General features: G+C 54.1%; 2 long non-coding RNA genes and 1 other non-coding gene across 3 annotated transcripts; 2 read left to right on the top strand and 1 right to left on the bottom strand.

Moving 5' to 3' along the window:
• The first annotated feature begins 614 nt into the window (after window positions 1-614).
• LOC119873428 lies at window positions 615-14,416 on the top strand. Its single transcript, XR_005364040.1, has 2 exons — window positions 615-741; window positions 11,481-14,416. It is a non-coding gene; the product is annotated as an uncharacterized LOC119873428 (long non-coding RNA).
• Window positions 14,417-14,713: 297 nt separating this feature from the next.
• On the bottom strand, window positions 14,714-19,597 carry LOC119873284. The gene is made up of 3 exons (XR_005364462.1): window positions 18,491-19,597; window positions 16,854-16,960; window positions 14,714-15,346 (listed from the first exon to the last, which is right to left on the bottom strand). It is a non-coding gene; the product is annotated as an uncharacterized LOC119873284 (long non-coding RNA).
• MIR196A-1 (microRNA mir-196a-1) lies at window positions 15,558-15,648 on the top strand. The gene has a single exon (NR_049453.1). It is a non-coding gene; the product is annotated as a microRNA mir-196a-1 (primary transcript).
• Window positions 19,598-21,737: the final 2,140 nt, after the last annotated feature.

Below are 21,737 nucleotides of genomic sequence, written 5' to 3'. Positions count from 1 at the left end.
TACAGAATAAAATCACCATGCGGATATGTTTTGGTCTCCACAGTGAAAGTTCACCAGAACCTGCAAACCAGAGGAGGATGAAGAGGCTAAGCATCAATCACCCAGCCTGCTCCTGCAGATTCAGAGGAAACTAAAACCTGGAGAGGGGGTGGGGCTGAAGTTCCAGGGTAAGAGCAGGGGAGCCGGGCCTAGAACTCAGATCTCAGACACACCCCACCCCCATCCTGGACAGCCATTTGCAGGAAAGGGCTGGATTACCAGTAGGTCCCCAGCCTTTTGCTGGCTGAGGAGGAAGGTCTCAGATCTGAGGCCAAATAACTCCTGGAGACCAGCCAGCTGGGCTGTTTTGTGGCCCTTCCACGAGTGCAGGTAAGTTGGGATCTCTATCTGGTCTTGGAGAGAAAGAGAAAAGCCTGTGGTTTCAGGATGCCATTCTAGTAACCAGAAGGGCAAAGACGCAAAGAGATCCTAAGGGTTGGGATGGAAAGTGAAACTTCCAAGTTCTTCCTTTGACCTTGGCCAAGGTCGTTCCCTTTGGCCTCACTTGTCCTTATCATCTAATGAGGGGAGAATCTCATTTAAGGCCCAGCGAACAGAAGAAAGGAACAGTTGGTAGGGCAGCCCTCAGCCTGGTGCTGTCCCCTAGGCGGGACCGAGCCCCAGATAGGCGGGGCACCAGGAAGGGAGCGCGGGAAGCGCCTGGCGCTGCGCTGCATCCAGCCGGAGATGGGCTGCAACAGGGTGAGGGTCTGGGGGAGGGGGACGGAGGAGGGCCCGGGTTCTGCGTCCTCTACGTGGATCGGTCGCCTCCAGCCAAGGGTCTGCACGCCCCCTCCTCTTCTTAGACTCCTCTGGCCTTGCCCCTCCCTCTCACATTCCCAACTCCCAAGGACAACTTGTCGCTTCAGAAACCCTCGGGGCTTCTTTCTGTCCCCCAGACTCTTTCTCCCCTACTTCTTTTGTCTATGTCTGCATTTGACGGCTTCTCTGGGAAGCGATCCCCGCATCTCCTTCTCTCTTGTCCGTTCTCTCTCTCTCTCTCTCTCTCTCTCTCTCACACACACACACACACACACACACACACACACACACACACGAGTCTCTCTGTCTGCCGGCCATCTCGGCGCCTTTCCTCCGCGGCTTTGGCCTTTCCCCACGCCGCGCAAGGCCCACTCTTGGAACCGCCGCGCGGTCATCCGACGGCGCCCCAGGAAGGGGGCAGGTGAGATTGGCGGGGGCCCCGCCCGGGCGGAGCGGAGGACGGTGGCGCCCGCGCCAATGCGCCCCCTCGGCCCTGTCCTCGCCCCTGTCGCCCCCTCGCCGGCTCCAGGGGGATAGAGGACGCACGAGCCTCCTTGCACCCGGGCGCCCCAGACCTAGACTCTGCGCCCAGAGGCCTCACGGGCGGGGGGCGGCAGCCCGAAGCCGCCGAGCCCTGGGCCCCGGAGTCGGCACCTGGGTCCCTAGCTCTGGCGCGCCCAAAGCCCGGGTCGCTGCAGCCTCTGAAGACGCGCGGAGGACGGCGCGGTTCGGAGAGGTAGGTGAGACACTCCCCGCCCGGCCTCCGCTCGCCGCCGGAGGCCGCGACCACGCAGCTCAAAGCGAGGCGCAGAAGACCCCTCTGGGGTCCAGCAGTCCCCGGCCGCGCTGTGAGGCCAGCGCGGGCCACCCCGGGCCGCCGGTTAACCTTGGGCTCCGGACGGACCCAGCCTCCCGGGTGGGGCCTCCCGGGACCAGAGCGCAAAGCCTTGACCTCCCGCCCCGCTCGCGCTGGACTCCTGCTCCTAGCCGAGGAGTGTGAGAGGCCGAGGCTCGCCTCCCGTCGCTTCCCCGCAGCCCTGGCTCCCCACAGCCGCGGGCTGAGCGTCTCCGCAGCCTCGGGCCCTCTCCGCCGGGTCTCCCCCTTGCAACTCCAGATTCCAAGCGGATGTAGCCAGAGAGACCGGGCTGTCCGTCCCGAATGGCCTCGCGGGTGGGGGTAGCTTGGAAAGGGAAATGCTATTCTTTCTCCGTGGAAATTAGAAATTGGCCTGGAACTCTGGGTCCAGACGGGAGCACCAGGCCCCCCGGGGGGTAGAATCAGCTCTCTCTCTAGGAGTCCCCTGCAAGGGATGGAGGGAGACTGCTAGGAGGAGTCTCTTCCTTCTGATGGCTTTTCCCTGCTGCAAGGGAATCCAGGTTTCCTTGCCCTCTGGATTGTGCTGGGGCTGGGGTGGCCTCCTGCCTAGGAAAGCATGTATCCAAATCTGCAGGGATGCCTGGGCCGCCATCTTACTTGAAACTCACACTCCCGAAAATGATGCCTGTGCATTTTTGTAGAGGATTTGGTTGTTCATGGTAAGGAGCAAAAGGAGGGAAAGGACCTCAATCTGTATGGACTGGTTCAGGGGCACCTATGTGCTGTTGAAAAGGCGTGCAGAGAGAAGTAGACATAAAGGGGTATGCAGTATTGTGGGGTCTCTCAGGAATTAGTAAACCTCAAGAATCAGTGGGAATTCCTGTATCAGGGCAGCTGTGCCTTTCCCAGTATTTAAGCACCCGGTAAAGATTGAGGATTGGTTAAAAAAAAAAAAAAAACATGCAAAAGAGACAGAAAATTATGTGCTCCCAGTTGTGCTCAATAATAAGGTTCCAGGTGGGAAATTCACATTTTCACCTGTATACACCCCCTCTTCCAAATTAGACCAGTGCATGGTATATTTCACATATTCCACGTATGCTAAATGTGGAAACATACAGCACAGTACAAGCATGATGACCCATCATGGAATGGAGGTGTTCCCTGAGTGAAAGTTCACATTTCTCAGTGTATTTCTCTCACCCTTGAAGGAAGAGAGTCTGGGGCTTTTTCTGATCTGATCTTCCCTGCAAATCCTCTTTGGAGCTGCAGCGCCTCCCTTTCCCTAGAGTCTAGAGCACTTGGTTTCAAGTCCAGCGAGGCCTCCTCACTACCCCAGTCCAGGAGGGGTGAAACCCCCTTCCACTCCCAACCACAACACCATAGACTCCCCAGGAAGTGCATTACCCTACCTCTGCCGTGGTTTAGAACCACCACCCCAACACAAACATACATGTGCACACTACCTCAGAAGAAACACAAGGAAAGGCTTTACTAACCCCAGGCAAGGCACTATGGGAGACCTCAGAGGCCCCTAAGGGGAGCCCCTCACTCTTCTACACTGCAATTTGGGAGACTCAGACCATCCTGAGCAGACGGTTGGCACTTTTGACTTCTCACTGCCTTGGAAGCCACTGACCTCATGATTGGAGCATCTGTTAAGCTGGGAACTTAGTCTCCTGCCCACTCTGTCTCCAACTCCTCTTCCTGGCCTGATTAAAACAAATATTAGTATTCAGATGCTGTTGGTTTAGAAAGAGAGGTAGATTTTTTTAATCTATTGGAATTATCTCCCTCACTTTCTCCTCCCTCATTGCTTACTCTCTGACTCTTAGGTTTTGTTTTCTCTTCCTCTCCAAACACAGAAAGACAGAAAATCCATGACTCTTCTGGGCTTGGGGAGAAGGGATGGAGAGAGAAAGGAGAGAATTTTTGACCCATCCAGTCAGCACCAAGAACTGTGATTGGAGGTGCCAAGTTGTCATTGTAGACCTTGCTGTCCAATGCTTAGACGTAGTTTGATTCTGCAGCCCCCATACCCCAAGATCCAATGGCACCATCTTCCTTAAGAGGAACTAAGGATGTGAGACTAATGCAGTTTTCAAAAACAGGAAGAAGAGAAAATGCTCTAGTTATTTGGGTGGCCAGATGTGGAGGCACATCTGGCAGTGTGGAGGCAGTGTGTAGCTTGGGCAGGTCTGGGCTCACAGAAAAATAAATGAGTCCTCAGTGCTAACCGGGTCGAGGCCAGGCCTGCCACCGAATGAGCCTTGGCCAGGGTAGGCTTGGCCCTGACCTGGTGGGCAGGAGACCCTAGGTTGTTCACCAGGTGGAGGTGGTGGGGAGGGGGGTTGCTGGAGATCCCCGTCCCTTTCCTCCTGCCTGGCTGCCCTACTGGCCCTAGAGCCCAGTCAAAAATCAGGAACAACTGAAAAGGAAAAACAAAACAAAACAAAAAAAATCCTAAAAACATCCAGATTTGCAATCTACTTAGACATCCAGACCCATCTTGCAAACAATGGAGAAAATTTTCTCCTTGGTTGACTTGCACCTTTCCACTCTCCAATTTGGTAATACATACATAGGGTCAGCTTGAGGTTTCAGGTTTTGAGGTTCAGAGCTCAGTCTCTAGGGAGCTAGGCTTCAGGGTCTGTGACCTCTCACCTTTTCCTATGTTCCCCCTGCCTCCTTCCCCTCCCAGACCTTCTCAGAAGATGACTAAGGGCTTTGTGTAGAGCCATGAAATCCCACAATTTCAGAGGATTTCACACTCCTTGAATGCCAGGTTAAGAATTCCTATTTGGATTGATCAGAGGAGTCTGTGCCTGGAAAATGTTGAGACCAAATATGGTCATTAATGTAGGTTTTCACTTTTTTTCCCCTTGGGCTGATACCTCACTGCTTACTAGGTGGGTCTCCACCTGCAGAAGCCCCCAGGAGGCTCTCTTCTCCCCACCACTGTCTGTAACCCACTAGGATCTGAAAAGTTGCCCAAATCTCAACTCCTTCTTCCTCAGGAAGATGCCAGAGTGGCTACCTCAGCCCACTTTCCATCCTTGCCCTACCTCCATCCTCAACCCCAGTTACAGGAATAACACCCTTTATCTTGCAGGGATAATTAAGGCCAAAGAGCCCCATCCTCATCACATCCCATCTTGGGGCTCCCTGAGGTGCCCGGTTTCAGTCCTCTGCCTTTGAAGTACAGCCGGGCAGCTGTCCAAGGCTGAATCTTGGCTTGAGTGGAAGTGAGGATTTAGTCCAAAATAACCTGGATATTAACTAATCATAATGAGAAAAATAACCACAAACTTCTGAGCCTCCACTATCCAACGGATTTTTTTTTCCCCTTAAACTACGGCCAAGGCCCCCGACTCGCCAGGACCGGTCAGATTGCCCCAAACTCTTTTATGGCGAGAGAAGTCAATACCCAAAGACTTTGTCCTTTAAAACAGTGTAAGAGGGAGAGGAGCCAAATCGCTACTTACCTCTTGCTCAGCGGTTGCGCTCCCAGGCCTCGGGGACCTCCCGGCTCTGAGGTGAAGCGGACGGAGTGAGGCCCCTCGCAGCCACCTTCTCCCTCCACGGCTCCTCCTCCTGCAGACTGAGGTGTCCCTGCCTCGCGACTCCTGCTGCAGCTCCCGGGAGAGACCGCGTCACCGCCCTCTGCCGTGGGACCAGGTCTTGGGGGGGGGGGTTCCGGGGGTTCCGGACAGTCGCCTCTCCGTGCGAGGGATTTGTGACAGCAGCGCCCCTCGGTCCCCCAAATCCAAACATTGCTGGGAGCTGTGCGGAACGTCCCCAAGTCCCGTGCAAGGTTCCCTTGCGCTGGGCCAGCAGCGCAGCGGTCCCCGACGGCACGCACCCCGCAGTGCTCGGTTGGGGATCACCTCCCGGCGGGGCGCGGAGCGAAGGTCTCAGGGCCGGCTCCGCGACGGCCTCCCCGCGGCGGGCAGGAGGACCGGGAGGTCGCCGGGCAGGTTGGCGGCCGCACGCAGTGGCCGCAGTCGCCGCGGAGACTCGGCGCGCCGCCCGCCCCAGCCGCCGCCGCCAGCCCAGTAGCAGTCTGGCGCCGCAGGGGTGGGATCTGCAAGCCTGGGACGGCCCGGCTCCGAGCCCGGGGCCTCCCGAGGCGGGAACCTGGCGGAGGGATTAGAAAGGAGGCGTTCAAACCCGCCCAGGCGTCCGGAAGCGGCAATAAAGGGGCGAAGGGAGGTCGCAATCACACAGGTGCCCCCTCGGACGCCGCAACGCCAAGGGCCGGCGGACTCCCGGCGTCTGCGGTCTCCCGAGGAGATGGGGTCGGGTGGGGGCTCCGGCCGGCCACCCGCGGCTGTGCAGGCTGACCCAGCGCCTCGCCTCAACCGGGATCTTGGCGCGCGGGGACCCGCAGAGGCTGCGACAGGGCGCGCTTTCCGAGGGAGCGTCTTGCCGCTCTTCTGCCCCGGGGGCGAGTGGGTCCTGGGATCGGCCACCCCGCGCACCCAGAGTTCATTTGCTCCCTCCGGCCTACGGCGCCTGCACCACTTGCCCCCATTCCCGGCCCCGGATTTCTCCTCCTGGATGCGCCCTTCCTCCCCACAATTAACTAACGATCTAGCGAAACCCCGCCAGGTCCACCTCTATCCTCCCGAACCGGCTAATTAACCAGAGAGCCTTAAGGAGACCGAGGAGTCCTCAATGGGCAGTTTGGAACGAGGGGGCGCTGGCGGAGTCATTAACCTCCCGGTAAAGATGGGTAAAGGAGACGCGCCTGGCTGCCTCGCGGCCCCCGTGGGCCCTTCTCAGCACGCGGGTTTGCCGGCTCCACCTGCCCCCGCGCTCCGGCTCCCGGCTCCTGTCTGGCTCCCTCTTTGTCATTCTCTTTAGCTGCTTTCAGCGGCCCCTTCCTTTGTGTCTGCTTCTGTCTACCTGTTGACGGCCTCTCCCTCCCCTACCGCGCCCAACCCGAGGCCAAGAGAACTTTAAGGTCATGGCTAGCGGCCCGGCTGGCCGTCTAGGCTCCCGGGTCTCAGACTCGGCCCCTGGGCCCTGGCTGGGATCCAGGGAGCTAGAGATCCATCCGTGGATCTCCGCAGCGAGCGAGTCCTTTCCGAGGGAAAAACGGATGCTGAAACTTTCAGTTCCTTTTCCGTATGGGCCAACTCGGGGCAAGGCCACAAATGGCAGAAGATCCAGGCCCCAGTGGAGAAAAAGCTCCATGTCATTTTCAATTAGAGCCCCAGAGACCTTGCTCACTCCTCTGCGCGAGCAAGGGTGCAACGAGGTCAGGATGGGTTTGTGGGCCCACCTGTCTCTGTCCTGGAGCGCCCAGTACCTGTGAGCAGGTGCCCGTTTTTCTGGTGCAGGCCAGGTGACAGTATTCACCAGACCTTATGATATAATTGTTCGTCTTCTCTTTTAATTTTTCCTGTCAGATGCCCAAGTCTATTTCACTGCCTCCCTCTGCGTCACATTTGAGGTATTTGTATGTGAATGGTGGGTGAAAGGTTCTTAACTCTTCACTCAACTGATACTTTAAAATACTGATGAAAACTATTGATTCTTTCCGGAGGGCGGGGGGATACTTTTGTAGTACTCACCAAATCCCACAATTTCAGAGGATTTCAGACCCCTTGGACCCCAGGTTAAGAACTCCTATTTGGATTGGTTAAAGAAGCTGATGTCTGGAAAATGCTGAGACCAAATATGGTCAGTTAATACAGGTCTTCACTTTTTTGCCTGTAGCTGATACCTTGGTGTTTACCAGGTCAACCTTCGTCTTTAAAAACATCCAAGCAGCAGTGTCCCTCTCTCCACCTCTACCTGCATGCGGGGCCTGGGTTCCCAGTGGGAATCGGTTTTTCCTCTTTCCCTGAACAGGGTCTCGAGCTTTGCTGGGGAAAACTGATCATGGACTGGTCCAGGGTGGGACCAGCTGCTAGAAAGAAGTGGGACTTGGGCAGCCTCCCAGGAAATAAAAAAATAAGTACTGAAACATCTGGAAAGGGAAGGCTATCTGGTGACAACCCCCTAGGTAATGCTGTCTGAGGGCCAAGCAAATAGGGATCAAGCAGTGGAATGTTCTTTTTTGTTCCTTATTAATCTACTTATTCAGTTTCCTCAGAGACCCCAACTCATTGTGGGACTGAGGGTTTAGCCAGGGTTAGAGGCTGGGGATTCCAAACTGTGGGTTGAGAGGGGAAGGACTTGCTCCTAAAAGTTTTTGTAATTTTGTTAGTAAGGAGCCAAGCACATCAGGTAGCCCCTGCCAAACCTGGAGGACCTCTAGTTTCACCCAGTCTGTGTGTTGTGGCTTCTTTAGACTCTTCATCCGCAGCCTAGTAACAGCTCTCCAGCCTTCTCCCTACCTGTGACCTGACCAAGCTGGAACTCCCTGAAGAAAGTCAGATTTCATTGAGGTCTGGGAAGTGAGCAAAATTCCTTCTTCTAGGAGGACTACCTACATTCAGACAAATTAAGGGAACTGGAAATTGGGATGCCTGGGTGGCTCAGCGGTTGAGTGCCTGCCTTTGGCTCAGGGAATGATCCTGGAGTCCTGGGATTGAGTCCCGCGTTAGGCTCCCAGGATGGAGCCTGCTTCTCCCTCTGCCTGTGTCTCTGCCTCTCTCTGTGTGTCTCTCATGAATAAATAAATAAAATCTTAAAAAAAAAAAGGAAGAGGAAATTATCCAGCTTATCACACACACACACCCTAACACACACAGACACCACAAAACCCAGCCCCTCCAGGTTAGACCTCAATTGCCTACATATTTCAAGCAAATGCTTTTTGGGGAAGGAAAGACTCCAACCCATTGCTAGTTGTCTTTCTCTGGGCTGACACAACCACCACCTACCAGCCCCCACAGTTCTGGGCTGTAACAAGAAGCCAATGGCTGGCTAATAGTATTCAGACCCCTGCCTGAAAATAAAAAGGAAAAATAAACAATTTTCTGCTTGGGACAACTTAAACTGAATAATTCAGGCTGGGAACACCTGACCTAAATGCTTTTAATCAGAGCAGAAGAAATATATGCCCATTTGTTCCCTACTTTACTAATTAAAAAAAAAAAGCTAATTGGTGTTCTCAGGAACCTCCGACTGAGGGTCAGGAGCCTCAAGCCATCTCTCCACCCCTTCTCAATTCCCTGTGCCCCACCCCTCCCCCCACAAGGCCATCCGCACCGTGGAGTTGGCCTCTTTCAGACAGACAATGGGAGGGGGGTGCCCTCAGACCATCTGGCCCCGCCCCTGCACCAGAACTTTGGCCCTGAAAAAGCAGTGCTGTCATTGGCCAGAAGTTCTCACCCAGCAGGGTCTTCCCCCTTCTGGGATCCCTGGACTAGTTTCTGGGAGCAGAGACCTCTCACTGGCTGCAAGTCAGCACTGCTAACTAGGGGGGTGCAGCTCCCGCTGGAGCCCCAGAGCTTAGCTCAGTGCTAGGCACACAGTAGACACTCAGGAGATGTTTGTGGAATTCAGAATGAGAGTTCCCACCAGGCAAAGGTCTGTGATTTGTCTGGAGAGTCTCTGAGGCTGATGCATGGAGAACCCCAAAGCTTCCTGATGCCCAGGAAATGAGCAAGCTCTAGTTTTTAAAAAGTATTTCTCAGATATTCTGCTTTAATTCCAGCTCTCTGGGTCCCCTTTTTCCACCCATTCTCTAAAGCAGGATCTTGCTCACTCCAGCAAAAGGAAAATGCTCATTGAGAAGCTGAATGAGAATATGCCACCACTTCCCAGACCTTTCCCCCACCAGATCCAGATACTTCAGGCTAAAGGGAGTTTGAACCTGAAATGAGCCAGATAATTGCCCCAATTCTCTGCTCCTTATTGAAGAGGTAGTTACAGGCCAAGGGGTTCAAGGGGCCTCACTTTTATGGACATTGCTCTAAGTCAAAAGAATACATTATACATATACAGGCTGAGAACATACCCTCCAACCTAGACTAGCTCTCTGAGAACAAAGCAGGCTTCCTCCTCCCCCCCTTCCCTCCTCCCCCCTCCCTTGTTCCCTCCTTTTCTCTTATTATTAATAGGTATTATTTACTAAATACTCCCTGTTCACCAGGCACTGTGCTAAATCCTAGACACATTGTACATTAATTAATCCTTACAACAACCCTAAGAGTTAAGATATCCAGATTTTGCAGATGCAGAAACTGAGTCTCCTTATCCCAGCATAAAGCCTGTGTGTGTGTGTGTGTGTGTGTGTGTGTGTGTGATATGTTGATATGATACCAGCAGATCTGAATGTTCAAGTGGTATAAGGGGGATGGAAATAAAGAAAATTGACAATGAGAAGATCTTAAAGTTTTTGAAATATGGAATGTTTTAACAGAAAGCAGATAGTTTCTCCTGCCCTAAAGTGAACAAAGAAGTGATGCAATTAACTGGCTAATTCCCAGCCCCAAATGCTTTCCCTGGAAATGGGCGGATAATGAGGCCGACAGTATGTTCGCAGTTGAATTCGCCTGATGTTGCTCCATTTCTCCCCCTAACTTTTGCGAATCAATTGGGCAATCACAGTGAGACGCACAGACGCCTCCCGGACGCTCGCATACTGGCACGCGCACGCACACGCACAAGATTGCTGACACACACAGACCCAAATTTATCCTGCCTCTGGAGTCTTTTATGATTCAGCCTCGGGAATGAAAATAGAGTTTGGCGAGGAATAATGTGCCCGAGGCTTGCTAGGGCGCAGCTGCTCCAGATGTGCTCTCAGTAATTAGGCGGCCAGAGAACCCCTGCCCGGAGGGGAAGGCGCGTCTCCCGGGGCGGGCGGAGGACCTGAGCCCTGGGCGGCGCTGCGCCCCTAGTCTGCCCCGTGGTGGGGCGTGCCCTTTGCTGCCCTGGGCCCTGGGGGCCCCCTGGCTCCTCTTCTTCCCTTCCTTCCCCGCAGGGGGTTCTCGGGGACCACTGTCCTAAGAGGAACTTTGGAGAGATGTGTTCAAGAAGGCCTCACAGTATAAAATGGCATCTCTGCCTTGGCAGAAGTAGAGGGACCCCAGTTTTTCCTACCCTGTGCTTCTCAGGTTCTGGGCGTCTCTGAGCTTGGACTCATAGGGACTGGGTCCCCGAGTAAGGCTTCTTTTTCCCACCTGTACTTTGGCTTCCTTTCCTATAATTCGACTGGCCATTTGAACCAAGGAGAGTGACGTTACTGTCTGCCCCAAAGTCCTGCCTCCTTTGGGTTTATGGGCCAGTTGTCTATTCTGCACCTTCTCTTAGTCATCAGAGCCTCTTACAAAGTATTCAAACCTCACAATACCCCATCCAGTAGGTCGATTTTCATCCATACCTTGAAGGACTAAGGCACTTGCCCTCCATCAGGCACTTCTAGGGAGGTTATGAACACTGAGCTGGCCATGTCCTGGAAGGGAGGGTCTTGGCTCCCAGTCCTGTATGTAGATGGTCCTGCATCTGCTTCCAATTCCCTTATGTGCTCCTCCAAATCTTAAATCCAGAAAACCTCAAACTTCCAAACAGACAACCCCCAAAGTCTGCCTTTCTGGAAATGAATTTTGCCTACGAGGAATACATTTTTTGCTGGGGTGGTGCTAACGTGAGAACATTCGGTTCTCAGAGTAGAGGACGTGTCCTCCGGCTCTGCCTCACCATTTTAATAGCTGCTGTGATCTTGGGCTAACCACTTCAGGTCTCAGTGTCTTCGTCTGCATTATGGGCGGGTGGGGGCTAAGGATTCAGGCGCTGCCCTTGAGCAGGCCTCTGGCGAGACCACAGGCGCTGGGGCTATGGAAGGCTCCCCCCGAGCCCGGAATGAGTGAGGGTAGGGGGTGGGGAGCGGAGGGAGCCAGGAGGAGCTGCCGATTCCTTCCCCAGCCCTCACCGGTTTCCTCGTGTTTCTCTTGCTTGGCAGAGGGCGCCAAAGGCGACGCGCCGGCGGCCAGCTGGTGGCCAAGCCCAGCGCGTCTGCGAAGCGGCCGAATCACCACCGCGGGACCCAGAGCAGCGCGAGGACTCAACGCCAGGGCGCCGCCTAGAGGTCGGCCGCGGCCTCGGCTCCCCCGCCAGCGACAGCAGAGCGGCTTCCCCGTGGCGACCAGAAATCCGGGTCAGAAAAATCCAGCCTGGGTCTCAGGGATGCGGCTTCCGGCACCTCAGACTGCTCTGAAATCCACCCCTCCCGCATAAGGAACCGTAGGAAAGGAAACGGAAGAAGAAGGCCCAGACATATTTATTCTCCTTGTGACTCCAACTAAATGGAAGTGTGTGTGTGTTGGGGGGGGGGTCTCCATTTGGGTGTCTTTGAGAATCCTGGGTTCTGCATCTGAGTCTCTACTGCCTCCTCTCACCATTCAGTGGCCAGTCCCCTTCAATTATGCTAGAACTCCGCTTTATCTTCAAGGAGGGACAAAGTAGGGAAAAGTTGCCCCTAAATCTTACAGCATGCTCACCTACACTTTCTGAATAATTTGGAGATCGCCAGCTTTGGGGAGAGTATTCAGAAAACATCTTAGGGTGAAAAGAAACATTGCCTAAATGGCCTTTATTCACTGAGTGACCATCAGTTCAACTAGTGTCTGAGTGGCATTCAGGAGGGTGCCTGTTGGCACTAGCGCCTCTGTTGGTGGGTGTCTGTGCTGGGCATTGAAAGTTGACTCATTTGGGGCCAGGCCACCCCGGAATAAGAAGGCTGGCTGGCATCTATGGGAATGTATTTGAGGGTGCAGTTCAGCCTCATGCAGAGAGTTGTTTTTTAAATGCAGATCCATGGCTAGGGATCGGGGTAGGGAGAAGCTACAAAACCCTTGAAAAGTATATGCACGTCTTGCATGTGCACAGATCCATCTGTTCTGTGGCCGTGGCCTCTTCAGATTTTCTAGCATCCAAGACTCTAAAATGGTTCAATCCCCTTTCCTCGGCCCGGGGAATCATGAGACCCAGGTCAGCAATGGGCAGGGAGCCGGCAAACAGACCTGCCCCCATTGCAGGCCTCTAGAGTGGGGCAGAGGGTGGGTAATAACAGTCTTGAATGGTGTGGAAACTACTGGCCTCCCAACCTAACAGCTCTCAGAGGCAACTCCTCAGAGGAGGGGTGACTGCTAGTAGCTGCCATCACAGTATTTTTTAATAAAAATAGAGCATGATAAAGAGTGAAATGAGGGAGTTCGGGCACATAATAAGGAGGGAGCTGGAGGTGCCTCCTCATGCATATCCTGGAATATGAATATTGGGATGGAAACAAGCTACTTCCTGTCTTCCAGCTGTTAATAAGCTCCCCCCTTCCTCCTCCTGGGGCAAGGAAGGACCCAGAGAGCACTACTCCCAACACGGACTGGCAGGGATAGAGTGGGGCTGCCTTTCAAAAAATTTTCAAACTGTAGACCATAGTATTTTCCCTACCCATGCCATTTTTTATAACTTTATTTTTTTAAATTTTCTTTCTTTCTTTCTTTCTTTCTTTCTTTCTTTCTTTCTTTCTTTCTTTCTTTCTTTCTTTCTTTCTTTTCAAGTAATCCCTATGCCCAACGTGGGGCTCAAACTCACAACCCCGAGATAAGGAGTTGCATACTCTGTGGAATGAGCCAACCAGGTGCTCCTGTCTTTTTTTATCACTTTAAAAAGAAGTCGCCAGAAGTGGTTTTGGGGCCTTTTCTGGAATGAGGGTCCGGCGTGGAGCCAGCAGGTCACACAGGGCCACACCTGTGTCCATCTGGGAAGAAGGGGCTGTCAGTACACCAGACCCCCTCCAAGGTCTGCAGCCGGACCCAAGTCCTGGACCCAGCCCTGACTGAACCCGATTTCATCTTAGCCCTCCAACAACTCTTAGACCAGAATCCTTGGTATTTTTTTTGCTGAATAACCGTGAGGCATGATCGAATTCTTGGCTCTCCCACCCAGAAGTGTGCCTAAGCAGACCCCTCCAGGAGACAAAGTGAGCAGAAAATCAACTTCACACCCACTTATCTGGAGCCCGCAGTGAAAAGGGATTTTCCGTGGTCTGGATTCACCGCGGCCTGTCAGCGATTCCAAATCCGGATTCCACAAAGTTTAGTAAAAAACAAAAAACCAGAAGCAAAACAAAAACAACAACGAACGATCCAGTAGTGGAAAAGAACTATAGGGAGGGCAGTGGAAGTGCCAGGTAGTGGTTGTTTTTGTTTGACTCGGAGGCTTTGAAGGAGCCGGACAGGAGCCGGTGGCAGAGCTCGGGCGACGCCAGTTTGGACACGACTCGGCGCTGGCCGTCACCTCCACTCTGGCCAAGACCGGCCTCTCGGTGTCTCTTCTGGGAGCCCCTGCCCTCGCTCAGCCCCTTTCAGGCCTTCTGAGCCTCTCTCCCCTTTGAGCAAGTACCTGGCAGTAAACGGGTGGGGCAGGGCAGAGGTCTGGCAGCTAGAGACCGAGGAGGAGAAAATAAAAAACCCGCTTTCGGCGGAAAGATGCAAAGAACCGAGGCCACAGGGCGTGGCCGGCAGAGCCCCGGCTCCGGCGGGGAAGGACGGGGCGTCTGGCTCCGCGGTGGCGACGAGCCCCGAGCCCCGGGAGCCGAGGGGGCTGTGCGTGGGGCTCGGAGAACTGTCAGCCTAGACGGTGGCTGCCGTCCTGGCCGCCGCGCTGGGCGACTCCCCGAGGAGGCGAGTCCCCGGCGGGCTCGGCCGAGGCAACGTCCCGGGGGCCGGCGGCCGAGGCGGCTTCTCCCCACGCGGACGCAGTCCGCTCGGGCGAAAGAAAGGGGCCGGGGCGCCTGCTTCGGCGGCTCGTAAATTTGTTTCCCTTTCCTTTAACCCGCCCCCCGGCCGTCTTTCTTTTCAGGACATGAGGGGATGTAAACCATTTGAAGTTCATCAACACGGTGAAGTTTTATTGTATTTCCGGTCCCCAAGATTTATACCCGGGAGGGGGAGCGGGCGGCCCGCAGACTCCCTCGCTCCCTCGGACTCCCCCGCCGGACACGTGGCCGCTCGGACCCTCGCCTCCGGGGCCAGGGCGGGAGGGAGCCGGGCCGGATGGCGACAGGCCGCTGGCTCCGCACCGCCCGCACCTGCCGCACCTTCCGACGGCCGCTCCCGCCCCGCGCCGCTGCCGCCGCGCAGGTGAGTCCGCCGCCCCGGCCCGCGGGGCCCCCCGCCCGCTGCGGGCTGTGTGCGTGGGCACCTGCGACGGCGCGGGGGTCTGCAGGGGGCAGGAGGGGCATCCGTCGGTGGGGGCGGGGAGCGAAGGGCCCAGGCTGAAGGTCAGGAAGGAGGATGCAAACTTGTTCTCTGTCCCCATCTGAGTCCTCAGCCTCTCGGCTTCGTTTGCGAATTCGGAATGGATGGTCCTATCTGGGACGGCTCAGCCCCTGCGGAGCCAGTGCCCCCACCCCACCCCAGGACGTTTCTGGCAGGGCAACTACACAGCGACTGTTTAGGTCAACCCGCTGTTCTTGCCTGCCGTGTTCTTCTGTTTGCTCCCTAGTCTTTCTGGTACTTTCTCACACTCTGCTTTTCTGTCTGTGTCTCCAGCAGTCACGTTCTCAGCACTCACCTCCACTCTCCTGTCTATACTCAAGTATCAAATCAGGGGTTTGGCTCAGGGCTCTCAGAGCTACCCTGAATGACCCCAGAATAGAGGCACTAGCCCGATGGGGAGTGTAGACACACCTTGATAACCATCTGAAGGTGAGCAATCTTATCCGGGGAGACCTCCAGCTGCAGAGACGGTGGTGGAGAGGCGGTGACCAGGCAGGTGTATCCGTGAGACCCTGCCCAGGCCTGGGGTCCCCATCCACGAGGGCTCCTGGAAGAGAGCAAAAGTCACTGGAATCTGAGCTGCCAGGACTGGCTCCAGAGGCCTGCCTCCAGTTCTTTGGACATGTTGTTTACTAGCAACTGGGTTCTGTTGGGAAAGTTGTGGAGGAAAATGAAGTTAGCTGGCCAGCCGATTTGGCCCACAAAATGGCTGCAGGGGCCTGCCCTCAGTGAGCCCTTGACCTGGAGCGTGAACTGGAACTGCTGAGTGAATTAGGTAGTTTCATGTTGTTGGGCCTGGATTTCTGAACACAACAACATTAAACCACCCGACTCACGGCAGTTACTGCTCCTCGCTTAGCTGGAGGAGTGGGGAGCTGGGTAGGGAAGCAGAGGCAGGTCTAGTACATCACCCATGCAAAATGGTGAAGAGGTTTGAGGTCCCTCACCCAGAAGCAGCGAGGATGTTCCCCTGGAAAAGAGATCTGGGAAGTCCTATGGTGTCTTTCTGCTTCTGTATTTTTTTTTTTTTTTTAAGTGTGTGTTGGGAGGGAAAGGGGGAAAGTGGAGCGTTCCACTCTCCAGAGGCACCTTGCTGGGCTGTTGCATAGAGCCAACAGCTCTGGTTAGGGTTTCAGGCTTTCTGCCTTGGGATCTTGGGCTCCTGCCTACATTTAGGTTTTCCCAAGTAGGTCTCTCCAACTTGGCAAATGCTTGATTTCAAGAGATACACAGGGGAGTCCTTGAGGTCCTTGTAACCCTTGGAGGGGGAACAGGACTCCACTTCAACAGGAAGCTTCAGGTCCTTGAAGAGGGCTCAGTATGTCCTATTCTGAAAGGGAAATAACAGGATCCAAAGTAGCCTCAGCCTGGGGGCCTACAGGGGCCTTCCTAGAGCCCCCTAGTGGGGCAGAGGTGAGGCAGAAAAACGTCCTACCTTTCCCAAGCCCTCAGCTCCTTCCCCACAAAGTGGCCAAGGCTTCCCCATAGACTCCTGGGCTGGGCTGCAGGTTAACCTCATCCACTGGGACAGGGGCCTGACTTGCTGGCTAAAGGGGAGCCCAGGCTGTTAAGCAATTCGTTCTAGACTTATGGACTGCCAGGAGGCCGAGTAGGGGGGTGGGGCAGGGGCAAAGCTGTGATACCCTCTTTGACCCCAACCCATTTCAGGCTGCTGGCTCTCTGCCCAGGAAAGGAATAACTAGAAATGCTGGCGGAAGGAGGGGGCCGGTCCAAAGCATAAGCTAACTTTTGTTCCCAAACTTTCCCCCCTGCTTGAGGCAGAGGAAGTGTGCAAAGGGGCCGGGAAAGAGGCCAACCGGATGGGGCTCAGGCGCCAAGCTGACATGGAGGGTGAGGGTGGGGGTGGTGGTGGTCTTTGAACAAGGGGCATCTGCTAGGAGTGGAAGGGCCCTTAGGAGACCCACCCCCAGCCCTGGAAGAAATGCAGCCTTCAATCCACCATCCTGGTGAGCAAAGGCCAACAATGCTGTTCCTTGACATTTTCTTGTCCTCCAGCCTGGGTGGAGGTGGCCTGGAGTGTCTTACTGCCTTACCTTTCTTCTCTCTGGGCCTCTCACAAACCTGCCCAACCACTCGGAGCCTGGAGCCTGACTGTCTTCCATCCCTGGCGTCTCTTGGCCACCCCCTCCCAGGAACTGTGCTGTAAAAAGAAAAAAGGGGGGATGTTAGAGAGAAAAGAGGAAATAAAGTCTTTGGAAAGAAGAGAGTTTTACAACAGCCACAGGTTTTATGGAAGCAATTCCGTAATAACCTCCTACCTGCTCAGCTCCTTTCCGCCCCGCCTGCCGCCCACCCCGTTTGGCCTCCTGGATGCCCCCTCCCAAAGAGCCAGCCACCCCCACGGCCTTCCAAATCCCTGATGGCTGAGAGTTGGTAAGAAGATTCCCGAGGTCTGCTTGGGCCGCTGACCTCTCCGTTCTGCCTTTCACCTCTGACATCCTGGGAGGGAGATTTTGCAGAAGATTTCGTTACTTTCCAATTAAAATCCCCACTTGGAGGGTTTAGAAGCACTGGGGTTTGAACCCATGTGTGTAGATTCGATGTGATCCATTTTAGAGGCAGTTTTGGATGAAAACTGAAGGTTATGGGGACCTTGATTTCTTCGCTCCCCCTGAAGCAAGATCCCCACACCTCTATCTTTCCCAGAGTGGGTCTGGATTCTGGTTCTGGGTCAGAAGAAATATCTCTGGCTGGCTGGGGACATAGACTTGGGGACCTTTCTGATTTCGTTGGAGACCGCAATGCTTTGGTATGACCCCCACAGTTACCTGAGGGCTTTCACATTCAACTCATCTTTGCCCACTGGCCAGATTCACACTTGTGAGGGACACACTTGTGCACAAGCAAGGGTGCCCTTCATTCTTATGCCCATCACTACCATGAAACAAGGATCACACAACGCACGCTGTCCCTGCAGTTTGGGATGAGATATGCAGTAAAGGGTGTCATAGTCAGACAAAAAAGTCACAAAATTTCATGACCTCTCCTGGGCCAATTCAAGGCATTTCCTTCACCTTCCAGAGAAATATTTCAGGAGAAAGTTGTAAAAGAATTCAGATGTAAGTCACATGCATTTGTTGGAGGATGCGGTATATATTTTGCTTGAATATCAAGTCAACAGGAGATTTTCAAGCAAAGCTTTCTAATCAGCTACTGTTTTATAGCCAAAATTCAAGTACACAAATACTCAAGTTTTTGCCTTTTCCATAAGTGTGTGATGGTTATAAAAATGTATGCACAAGCTTCTGGGTGATAGATCTTCTTATATGAACAGAATTGCAAACCCACATCATTCACAGGGGTTTTACACGCATCCACATACGCATCATCGGATCTTCTATGTGAACGCCCAAGCACATCCAGTATTATAAGTTGGGCATATTTATTTATTACATAGTCTATACACTGCATAGAGCACAGCCACTCTGGGTCCCCATAAATAAATATCAATTTGAAATATACCTACAGGATACACACATAAATTCAAATACAGCATGCATAAATTTCAGTTTAGCTTATCTATTAAAAACAAACTTTTCCCCCTTTCCCATTTATTGTTTTTCCTTTTGTTTTTCCTTCTCTTTCTTTTCCTTCCCTCTGTTTAGATTTTCTCTCTCTTCTCATTGACAAGAATCTCTCCAAAAGCTGCCCCTAAAGCACAGGCACTCACCGGCTGGGCTGGTCCTGGCCAGGGTCGGCCTCTGTTCTCCCCACTTCGGCCTCGCTCCTGGCTGCTCTGGGCCCCAGTGTGGCCAAAGGTTGCAGCTTTCCCCTGCCTGCCCTTCTCCGAGCCACCAGTTACTGGCCTTAGCTGTGTTCAGGCGCGGCTCCGGTGCTGGGAATGGCTGGAGCCTGCGAGGGAAGGCAAGGTTTTCCTTCTTTCTCTTTAGGATTAGGGGTGGGGTGGGGAGCAGTTTGCTCTCAGGACAAAGTGACACCCCCCCCCACCCCACACTCAAGCAACCTCTCTATTAAGCATCTTTAGAAGCTGGACTCCAGGGCGGCAATCCTGTTTGCCTCCTTCCTTCACAGTGGGTACCATTGTTTGGGAGAGCAAACAAGGTTTTGAGGGTGTCCACAGACTCAGAGCACCCAAACAAGGGGCTTCTTCCCAGCTGACCCTTTAACCCTTCCCCTGAGCTGGAGTTGAGCTCCAATTTGGGACTGCAGTGTTTTCTAGAAAGCCTGGCTGGGGTGGGACCATTGCTTGATGTATCCTCATCCCCACCTGGAGGGAGGAGAGCTAGGGTGCAGGGTACAGAGTCCAGGGCTTGGGCACGCATGTTCATTCTCTTCCCTCCAGGGTTGCCTCTCCTGAGTGGGCTGAGACCTCAAAACCTGTCATTTTGAAACTGTCCCCACCCTCCAGTTTTAGGAGCAAAGGCTAAGCTCTGGTCTCAGAAAAGAGGCCTGGGTCTCCTCCTTACCCAGCACCTAGGAGCCACCAGGGCTGAGGAGCAAGTCCCCATACAGACAGTAGCTCACAACCTTAGACCTTATCTGCTGGGACTCTCTACCCTTGTAGGGCACAAGTCATGAGGCCAGGTATTCTTCCCCTAACTTCTTCCCTAAACTAAGGGCCCCTCTCGACTTCTCTCTCGTATTGCAGAGAGAGGCAGCAGCAACGTCTGGGCGGGGAATGGGAAGCAGAAGGGCTAGTCAGAGCCCAGCGCCTGCACAGCTTGGGTCTTAAGAACAGCCCAGCGCTGTGACTTTTCTATAAATAAAAAAAAGGCCCTGCCCACAGTCCACATGGCCTTTTGGGCCCTAATTTATATACTAGAGAAAGTCATATACTCAGTCCGCCATGCTTCATAACACCATTATTTATGGCAGGAGAGAGGTTTTTTTTTTTTTTTCTTTGAAGAATGTATTTATTACAGGTAAAGCCAACAGCAGACTCCATACGTCTGGCAAATCGAGAACAGGTGCTTTGCCTTAACTGTGATTCATTCACTCTGCGCGCAGCTTTCTCGCTGTTGAGTCCGGAGAGCTCCCTTGACTTTTCCAAGCGTCCAGCCGCTACTTAGAAGAATTTGCATCTGATTTTTGTTTTCCCACTTGGGTCCCATGGAAAAAGCAGAGCTTCATGCTGTTTGGTTCCGGATCTGCTGGGCTGTCGCCCTCGGAGAGCTGGGGTGGGAAAGGAGGGGGCCGGCTGGGCGCCGGCATTGATCTTTAAAAAATCATTTTGAAATCGCCATAATGTGAAGAAATATGGCGCTTCACCCTCGTATTTCACACGTAATGACACGAGATGGCTTCATTTGGAAAAGAAAAGCGGGCGGGAGTGTGTCTGTGTGTGTGCGCTCGCGGAGGTGATCCACAGCCTTCTGCACGGCAGAGGGGTATGTGGCCAAAAAGATAAAACCTCACATTAGAATGGCCCCGCTTTTGTTGAAAGGACAGGGCTGGGGACAGCCTATCGGTTAAGGGCCCAGGGCCCGGCGATGCTAAGAAAACCCGCCCCAGCCTGCTCCTAAACCCAACCGGGGGAGAATCGGGGCTGGCCAGGGGCTGCGCCTCCCTGTGCGCCTGCACCACAAGAAGCCACTGTACCCAGGGCACAAGCTGGAGGAGCAGCGGCTGGGAGATGAGCCAGGAAGCCAGCCGGGGCCCCAGGGGAGTCCCAGCGCAGAGCCGCAGAGTAGATACCAATAAAACGGGCTATCTGAAAGCTCCAGCCAGAGAGTTCACAGGAGAGAAGGCGAGCGGTGGTGGAGAGACTGACCCGCAGGCTCTCTATCTACCCTGGTACCCAATACGCATATTTGGAAATCTATCAGGACCGCAATGCCCGCCGAGAGGAACCATCCAGAAGAGGTGAAAACTCACTGGTCCCCTTCTTCACTGGGTGTAAGGGGAGATATCCCTGGGACCCCTCCCATGCTTCTGCTCTGCTGACACCTTAGGGAAGTTCCCTTAACCCTTTCTCACATTCAACTTCCCCCCAACAGGCAATTTTAAGGGCCTGGGCATTAGCTGGGAAGGATAGGAATAATGGATATGCCCTAACTGCCCCCCCCCCCCACACACACACCCCATACTTCCCTCTGACCAGGGCCAGAGAGAGGCCCTGGGAATTTAAAGGAGCTTTGGCTAGTTGTATTAAACTCTTTCAGAGGCTCAACTTTCCAGAGCCTAATGAATACCTTTAACCTCATGTAGGTTCTAATTTTAGGACAGCTAAATTTTAGGATCGTTGGACACTCACCCCCTTTTATTCCCCTCTCTTCTCTCTCAGCTACGGAGGGGTCAGTAGAAGCTCCCAGGCCTGTAAACCTCCCAACATAGTCACAGAGAGCCCTCCAAAGCTGATAACGCCCTATAAACCTCCCCCTCAACTTCTCTCCCATCTCTTTTACTTCATCTCCGGTGGATTGCCGCTGCACTGCTGTTTAATAAACATCTTGTGTCAAGGGGACGGAGGAGAGGAAACGAGGCCTGCGGGGTGGAGTGGCAGTGCGTTGGGTGGGGGGACAGGACCACCTCCTCCTTAATTATGCTGTGGACCTCTCGGTCTGCGCCCTGGTCTGGATCTCCCCCCGCCCCCCCCCCCCCAGCTCTCCCTCTCTTCCTCCCGGACCCGCCTGGGGAGAGGGTTCCACAGCCTGCATCCCTCCCGAGGCAGCCCGCTGCTTTCCCTCCGCCTCTCCTCCGCCCCCGCCGCCCCATGTCGAGAACAACCCCCCTTCCTGCAAAAAGAGGGGGGGTGGCGGGCGGCCGGCAGCTCGGGCTGAGGTTACGTGGCCGCCGGAGCCCTGACGTGATAGCACATTGCATCAGCATAAAACAATCCATCCTCGATATGGAATGCGGTGCGGACGGATGACAGCGAGAGCGCAGCCCCCTCGCCCGATTGATTTATGTTGGAGCTGACGCTTTATCAGGCAGTCGGAAAAACTTTGACCAATCAT

This window comes from Canis lupus, chromosome 9, assembly GCF_011100685.1.
Source record: "Canis lupus familiaris isolate Mischka breed German Shepherd chromosome 9, alternate assembly UU_Cfam_GSD_1.0, whole genome shotgun sequence".
NCBI lineage: Eukaryota > Metazoa > Chordata > Mammalia > Carnivora > Canidae > Canis > Canis lupus.
This window is presented reverse-complemented; position numbering and strand designations above follow the sequence as displayed.